Here is a 9,830-nt window from a genome sequence, read left to right as displayed (position 1 = left end):
AAATGCAGGGAACAACAGTCTTACACAACTCCGTTTATGCTCATGAAAATAAAAACCATCCACGGGTTCCTTAACGCTGGGTTCTTTGGGAATCTGTGCAGGGTTGTCTTGCCCTGGCAACCAAAAACACACTTCTTTGGTGACATTGACTTCCCAAAAGCCGGGCAGGGCGCTTTGATGGCGAACTGCTTTCACTCTCTTGCTCTAGTCTACGAGTGCGCGCGCGGCCGCGATCTTACCGGAGAAGTGCCCTTAGGACCCATATAAGGAAATTCCGCCCTATCTTACGTAAGACAGAGCCGTACTCGAAAAAAACTTTCCGAAACTTGTGACAAACCGGAAGGAGTATTTTTGGAACAAAAATACTCCTTCAAACGTACAACTTAGTTTTTGAAACTTTGTCCATGTTTAGCATGGGAATCCAACTCTTTACCAGTGTAAAAAACTCAGTATGCATGAAATAGCATTTCACCCCCCCTTTAAAATGGTAAATACATTGAAATTTTCTGCACAGTAGACCAGGATATGCAAAGCTGATGAATTGCACCTTACATTAACAAAACACAATTATTTGAAAAACATCAATTATCTGCAAAAACATTCAAAAAAGACCATAAAATGTAAGTAACTGGGGAGTGTAAATTTTTAAAGAAATTTCACTTACATTTTAGTATTTAAGTACTTTGAGTTCATAAAACTGCAGCTTAACAGTTTAAACATTAAACATCTACAAATTTTTGCTAAAGTGCAAAAACGTCCAAACCATAAAATGCAAGTAACTGGAGACGATTATTTCAAATGTTCTGTGTAACTTCACTTGAATTTATGTATTCTCACAAGAGGTACTTTGAGCAATTTCTAAACATTAAACATCTAAAACATTTACAAATATTTGAAAGACTGTAAAAGTCACTTCACTCAGTGTTTAGTGTAATTTCATCTGAATTTTAGTATTCTCACAGGAGGTACTTTGAGCTCATGATGTCCTCTTAAATGGTGAAGAAATATTGATTGAGAGCAGATGTCCTTAAAATCACAGTTGTCACAAGAAAATGTGGCATTCTCCTTAATGCCAGTCTTTGGATGAATGACGAAGCCTCCTTGCATCAAATAACTTACGACTATCGACAGGACAGAAGTTTTTTACATAACACTGCCAAATTTGATCCATTTATGTCTTTAAATCACATGCAGCAATATTTTTAACCTTAAAACATCTTAATGAATTTTAAATTCATGAGGATGTCTAGTGGCGGATCCTGGCAGTAACACTCTTGGCAGCAAATGAATTGGAAGTCTGGCATATTCACGTAAAATAACTTACTTCTGCATTGATAATAAGGTGAATACATTAGTGGATTACAGCAAACAAATTTGGTCCTCGTTCATTAAATTAATTAAATTAGTCAATTAATTAATAATGTTATTGTAATATCATCAAATATGATACTAAGCCAAACCCAAACACCACTTTTATTTTTATTGATATTCTTATCGTATTTGGCCTGAAATAACAACATGTATTCAATAAATTAAAAATGTTTTGAAAATTTCGGTTTATAGTTCTGTATTAATAACAATAATAGTTTAAAAAAAATTTTTCCTAATTTAGAGGCTCCATATCTAATCATGCCTATAGCACTAAGTAAGCCAGAACCAACTGAGGATGTCAGGTTACCTAAATGATATCATGGCCACATTGTGTCCTCAACAAGCTAGTACTAGGAGTTCCCCCCTTGAACACAGATTTTTCACTTCTACTTGATGGATTGGCTGAACACAATTTAATATGTTCAGTGAATTGAGTCAATATTTAATTGTCAGTTTCCAAAAAAAATCTAAATATATATTTTTCACTTAGTATGGGAGTTGAATCATTTCAATTACAACTGTACTGAATATATTACTTTAAAATATTTGATTAAAACATCATTTGTAATTTAATTTAATAAATTAAATTATATTAAACTACTTTAAGTTCATTGCCACATTTTACTAAACAGACTGATAACATTAAAAAGTCACATTTACCATTTATGACCACCAATATATTGTGCATTCTAGTACTTTTTTAAAGACGATCTCTAAATAGAGTCCTATATCTAAATCTGCTGTGGCTATAGGAAGACGTCACACGGTCAATTTTAGTTTGGGAACAATGTGGCAGCAAGTGTAACAATCAAGAAGATTTTATAAAAGCTGTGAGTCTTGCTCAGTCTATGATAAGCCATATATTTTGGCAGTGTTTTTTATTGTGTCGTGTGTTTGTGCGCATCTGTATTTGAGCTTGTGTCTCTCCTTGGATCAGACTCAAGCAGTGTTTGTGAAGTGGCTGATGGTAAAGTGTTTATCTTCCTGCTACGGGAAACGCTGAGTCACATCTGTCGCTATCATGTTTCTGAGAATTTTTTTTTTCTTTTTTTTTTCTTATTATCTGTACTGTTAGCCCTCAGTCCTAATTGTTTTCACCTTCACACACTTTACGCATTACCTCAAACAAGAACAAAATGGATGTATTAATGACCTCTAACCATCTACATCACAGATGGTTCTATACCAGTGGTGATGTTGAACAGAAGCATTTGGGTTTATTTTAGTGTGTTACTGCCCAGAATTCTCCACATGTATCCCAAGATAGGCAACATCTCTTACCTGCTGGCCACCTGACCGCAGACCCGCTGAACATCAGGACTCTTATATTCAACAGCAGTCACTGCACTGAAGATTAGCCCACTTCATCTCGTTTCATCTGCACTCCAGACTATCAGTTAAACCATTAAAACCACTCTGGAATCAGATGAAACCGTGTCCTTGGCAAAAAAGGATTCCCATGGGAATCATTATTTGCAGTGTTATTTAATCAGAAGCAAGACGTGATTTGCCTCTTGCATGTAAAGCAAAATTATCTATAAATATCTGAATGATTGAATGTCTGAAAGCTTGAATATCTGCAATACAGTGTGTGTGTGTGTATATATTGTATGTATATATATATATATATATATATATATATATATATATATATATATATATATATATATATATAGTATATATATATATATATAGTATATATATATATATATATATATAGTATATATATATATATATATATATAGTATATATATATATATATATATATATAGTATATATATATATATATATATATATATATATAGTATATATATATATATATATATATAGTATATATATATATATATATATAGTATATATATATATATATATATAGTATATATATATATATATATATAGTATATATATATATATATATATATAGTGTCTGTGTGTGTAAAGGACCAACCCTGCGTGACGTCATTTGATCATCTTTTGATCCAATAGTTGTTTTTATTACATTAGTTGTACATTATGGTCTTTTATTTTATGTTTTATGTTTTTTATTTTACTACATATTACCCTGGTACATTTTATCTATGTGTGAGTAACACTGCAGTCAATACATGTTTATTTGCCAATATTCAGTAAAATGTGATATATTAAAACTAGGCTTACAATATATCAGTTAATAATAGGCTTGTAATGAACTACAAATTATATGATACTGAAATAGTCACCTTATTTTTTTACAGTGCTTAAAGAGAAAAAAAATATACACCCAATATAGTAAGAGGACCAAAAAAGCGACCAAAATGACACTTAAGAGTGTTGAAATGAAACGTGAGATTGGGTTTTGTGATCTGAAGCCTCGGGTGAAGACTAACCACTGATATCAGAGAAACTGAAATTGCTAAAGTCAACCATGCAGAGCTGAAACCAGAGGGAAGTTGGAGATTTACAGAAAAGAAGATTGTCTGTGAAAGTGAGGAGAAATATCAAGTGTTAAAAGGAGATGAGTAATGTGTGGGAGGTCAGTCTGTCCTGTATGACACAGCCAAAAACACCTCTACAAAAATCCAACATACACTAGGCCTACTACAAATGAATTTTACCACTGGTGGCTTTTTCTTTCCTCCACGGCATCTTACTTTATTTTATTAACGGCTGTTACCGAGTGGTTGTTTGGAGATGAATCGTGCACATTTCTAAAAACAGTTCTTCTTAAGGCTCTTTGGTTTTGATGGACAGTCCGATGAAGAGCGGCCCTGTTTGGAAAGACATAGGAAGTCCTGATTTGGCTGTTTTCTGAAAATCTGGCCAATTATGTGTGACGATGCTGTGTCTGAACAAGCAAAACCTATTCCATACAGACAGAATTATGTCCTTGTTTTAACTCACTTGAGTAGAAAACCTTCAAGACAATAACAAAGGCAATTTGTATATGTTTTATATAATGATTTGATTGACATTACATGTGAAAGTTGATGTGACTGATTTACATTACATTTTAATTATATCAACTCATCTGAGTAGAAAGAGTAGCCTAAATACAACCACATCTAATCATGTTTAATCTAAGGGTGGAATATATAGTTCTAAAAATCATTCTAAAGAATAATAGAGTCCACACAGCAACTATAACGACAACGGCACAAAGAAACAACGTCGTTGGAATCACTTAAAGATTTTTTTTTTTCAGCTGATGAAAAAACATTGACATCCAATCAGAATCCATTCCGCCTGAAAGAGCTCGAGCATTTAAATTGTCAGACGACAAAACAGCATGATAGTCCATTGGCGTGGATGCTAATAGGCCTATTATTGTTATGGTTATGAAATGAAATTTCGATCAATATAGTGACAGATAACAAGGGCAATAAAGAAGCAATTGATTCGATATATACAAGGTAAATTCACCTTACTTTAACTACATAAATCAATCAATTGCTCGAAATTACTTAACAAAAGTTGTCTTTATAGTTAGCGTTCTTGTTGTAAACGGGCCTTAACTTTCAGTAATTATAGTAGGCTAATCACAAACCATTTTTAATTTCAATTAACTAAAATACATTTTAATTAAATTAGTAAAATTTAAGTAAAACTCCTTAAATATTTGGATGATATGACCTCTCTCTGCACTCTTATGCAGATTCACAGACACATAAACTCTGTCTGATGAGTGACTTTAATTAATTGAGTTATCAACATATAAATATCAAAACCGTGTGTGCGCAGTTGTGTATAATGGCATTGGTATCACAGTGTAAAAATGGTTATTCCTGTGTCCTTAAACCAAATGGCTTAAACTAAATAGTGTTCAGTTCAAAAAATGACAAAAAGGTTTCTGTGAGGGTTATGTTTAGCAGTTGGGTTAGAGAAAATTTGATTAGCTCAGTATGCTAAACAAATCATTACGTCAATTGAGAGTACCTGTAAACCGTGTGTGTGTGTGTGTGTGTGTGTGTGTGTGTGTGTGTGTGTGTGTGTGTGTGTGTGTGTGTGTGTTCTGCAGCATCATGTCGACATTTGCTCCACATCATTTTTAGGCTACTTACAATTCGTGCACTTACCTGTTCAAATTGATCACTTAATTTTGCTTTAACAGAAAAGATTGTTGTTGAATGAAATGAAGATACTTTATTTAAGTTTTACATAAATGTCTTACAGATGTAACATATTACATTGCATTGTGTAACAAACATTATATATATATATATATATATATATATATATATATAATATATACAACAATTGTAGATTGTGCAGTTATGGGCAATATTAATGTCCAAATATTGTATACAGTATGTAATTGTAATTGTATTTATTTATTTTTAAATAGAGGTCTGATAACTTGTCTGATTTGAGCTAAATCAGACAGTTATAAGTTCAGTTAACAACAACGCAGCTTACAGCAGGGATAACCTTAATCAAATACACCTGCATGAAATACTTTTTTCAATCTTCGATTAGATTGTTCAAGTGTGTTTGATGCAAGATGGTGGCCCTTAGTATAAATATGATTCGGTGTCATGAAAAGTAAGTTGGGTGGTAAGATTCACCTTTAACTAACAAAGTACTACCTAACTGAACTGTGATCAGATTTGATTACATTTGGCCATTTAATTCAGAAACATTAAAATTCAGACATACATTTTACACTTGCACTTTTACATTTAACAGATGACAAACAAATAGCATTTTATGATACAAATAGTGAGACTGTGAGCTATATGGTTTCCAGTACTTAACATAAAAAATATGGTGACCGAATCTGTTAAGGCATTAGGGTTAACATACATTTTACTGTAAACCAAACTTTCTGACCAAAATATTGCTTTATTTAACCCTAAACCTCTAGTAATTTTGAATCAATATTTTTTTTATTTCAGTTGTGTAATTGCACTGTAACAATGGCACATTAAAATAAAGTGTGTCCAAAATCTCGGTTGCACTTTATTTTAAAATACGTGCACTTGCGTGTACATACACACTGTAAACAATGTTGGTTTAATGAAAAAAAAAAAAAAAAGTAACCTGGTTACCTTAATTTTAATTTCATTGAAGTAAAATAAAAAATTAGTTAATACAGTGGAGATTGGTTTAATCAACAGAAACTTCAAATATTGTTATCTGAACCACATACAGTATCTAAGTTGATTTGACAAAAGAAACAATGTTGTGATAACAAATCATGAAACAAAATTTTTTACAGAGCGGTGTACTTGCATAAGAAAGTCGTGGGTAATATAAGCTAACTGCATGGGATAGGTTTAGGGGTAGGTTCAGGGTTAGAACCTAGTTATTACCCAGTTATTGTAACTAATAAGTACATAGTATGTACATGAGGAACAGGACTGTAAAATAAAGTGCTAAATCTTTATCTGATTTTTACAGCACAATATACAGAAGATAAACTGATGACTCTGACTGTGCCCCAATCACACTACCTATGCTAATAAATATGCAAGATTAAATTTAGGGCAGAGTGTATAAAAAAATATAGGATGCCAAAAGTCTGGGAAATGTACTAATTCCACAGAAGTTTTTTTTTTTTTTTTTTCATGCATGAACCTAAAACTTATTGCATAATGAATTTGAAGGGGTAGCACTTTATTTTAAGGTGACATAGTCACACGTTACTACATTAATAACAGTAAATTATGCATAATTACAACTAACCCTAAACCAAACCCTAACCGTAACTCTATAGTAAGTATTTAACTAAGTACAATGTAACTACGTCACCTTAAAATAAAGTGGGTTACACTTTATTTTAAGGTGTCATTGTTACAGTGTAATTATATATTTAAGTACTGAGTAATATTAAGCAACTACATGTACTTACTAAAGGTTAGGGTAGGATTAGGATTTGGTTAAGGGGTTACTTACATGTAATTATGCATAATTGACTGTTATTACTATGGTAAGTATATGTAACAAGGACACTGTCAAATAAAGTGTTACCATAAAGTGTAACCCAATTAGATTACGTGGTAGTGTGGCCAAATAATAGGGCACTTTTTTCATATGTACCTAGAAGTACATATGTACTTATCACTAGAAGTTTCAGTACACTTTTAGGGTGTATGCAAATTGGAACAAAGTATCCAAGTAAATCAAAAGAGGCATTTCAAACTAATGTACTAAATACAAAAAAATAACATCTGTATCACGACTGAAACAAATTGCGGGTACCAGATTTAGAGAGAGGATGATGTATCAGATGCAGAAGTTTCTGCCCCCTAGCGACCATGGCTGTAGACTGTTACCAGAAGTGTTGTTGCTACAGTAACAATCTAATGCCACGGTTGCCATGGAGACAGCAAGAGAAGGGTTTTCAATGGAAACTGTAGACAAGCTAACCTGATTGGCTGGTCGGCTACGACACGGCCCACATATTCAGCACAGAGGTTTCCAGGGCAGATGACACAGATTCCTGCTCGCCGTTCTTAAAGCTGTACTAACCAGGCCCACGTGGACTTGACAAGATTCTGTCAGTGGTTGAATTCTCTGTGGATGGTTGCCAGACGTCAGTAGCCATGACTGTAGACTGTTACTGTACTTTCAGGCACATTTAGCAGTAAGCAGTCTAGAGCCAAGGTATTGATGCACTGACCTTAGATGCTTTCCCACTTTTTTTACACATCTTGTTTTTCTTAGCCTTGAAAAAAAACATTCTTTAGAATATTAATGTTAATGTTAAAAAATGCCATTTCTTTACATTTTAAGAAGCATTTAAGTCTATTTTAAATGTAAAATGCTGTAAATAATAGTTTTTGATACACAAAAGACCTTATTTTGCACATTTAAACCATCTAGAAATCTGTCTAAACAATAAGCAAGCATCTCAGATGGCTGCTATAAATAGGAAAGCAGTTTTCCTGGCCTAGAATGACACCATCAAGAGTCCATAATGGCATGGCCCGCTTCCACAACTCTGTATTGATTGCGGTGGAGATTATCGGACTGACTCACTCCAGGATATTAGCTGCTGGTGGTTGTGATGGAAGGGGGGTTATGCAAGCCTAATTCAGTGACATGCTCTGACGTCCATGCTGTTGATGTTATGTGTAGTGAGTGACATCATAAACTGATGCCCCTGTAGCCGAGAGGCTAAACTAAAGTATCACTTGTTGTGACCATGTAGTCATTATGCAGTATATTTTTTCCTGCTGCTGATGTGTTGCTTCTGTTTGTGCAGTTTATTTCAGTCCTCAAACGATGACTAACTCTGTGAGCTTTTCATCCGCATTGACTGATTTAAGGTGCAGTCAAATCATAAAACACTTTTTCGTTGCAGTGATGAGATGAAAATAACGGACCTTTTAGATATGCTGTCTAAATCTGTTTTTAAAGGAATAGTCACCCAGTAATTAACATTTTTGTCATCATTTACTCATCCCTCGGGTTTCTTCAAATCAAACTCGTTTGGCTTCCTTTCTTTTGTGAAACACAAAAGGAAATGTTTGGTAGATGTTCAGTTTCCATTAACTTTCTTTGTATGAAAAATAACTTTGACTTTCTTCTGTAAAGAAATAAACGTACAGGTTTAAAACAACATGAGTGTAAATGGTTATTTTTGGGTGAACTGTCCCTTTAAGTTATGGTTGGTTTTCTGCTTGAAAACGTGCGCTATCCATGGTGCTGACAAGGATTCATTTTTTTCCCATTGATTGATTTTTACAACTTCAAAAATAGGTATGTATTGAAAACAAATAATTCAGTTCTGGTTTGCATTTTAAATGAATAGTTCACTCAAAGTATGTTTTTCCTACTTAAGTCAATAGCTACCGTCAACTGTTTGGTTATCAACGTTCTTTAAAATGTCTTCTTTTGTGTTCAACGGAAGAAAGAAACTCATACAGGTTTGGAACAACTTGAGGGGTAAATTAAAAAAATTACCATTTCATTTTTGGGTGAACTATCACTTTAAGTAGCTACATGTCATAGTCATAATTGTGGTGTATGAGCAGAGGGAGACATCTTACAGAAGAAATAGTTTAAATGTTAATGTTTTGTACCCCCACGCGTTTATTGTATTATCTGTAGGCAAAGTGAGTTTAAACGATTTATTCGTGCTTATGTGCATTAGCCAACTAAAACCCATCCGAAGTTTTCATCTTAACCTTTCCCTCACACAATCTCCTGCTCGTCTAGAATAAGAGGGGTAATCCCTCGATTATGTCAATGAGGATATAACGACAATAGTGTGAATTCCATGCCGAATTATTCTGCAAAACTCGTGTCGGGAGTTTTGGATGTTCTCCACGTTGTTTCCACCCCCTCAGAAAACCCCCACCTCCCGCATTGCGAACCCTCGTGGGGCGCAAGGTGGACGGCTGCGCACGCGCCACACGCGCGCTGTCTCTTTAAATGATCCCGACGGGCTGTTGGAAATCGTCGGCGTGTGCGCAGGAATGACGCAGGATTGACTTCATCTGAATGTACGTCACGATATTGTTACTTCAAAATTTAGA

This window comes from Squalius cephalus, assembly GCF_949319135.1.
Source record: "Squalius cephalus genome assembly, chromosome: 11".
Taxonomy (NCBI): domain Eukaryota; kingdom Metazoa; phylum Chordata; class Actinopteri; order Cypriniformes; family Leuciscidae; genus Squalius; species Squalius cephalus.
The sequence above is the reverse complement of the archived record's forward strand: the minus strand, read 5'-3'. Positions refer to the sequence as shown.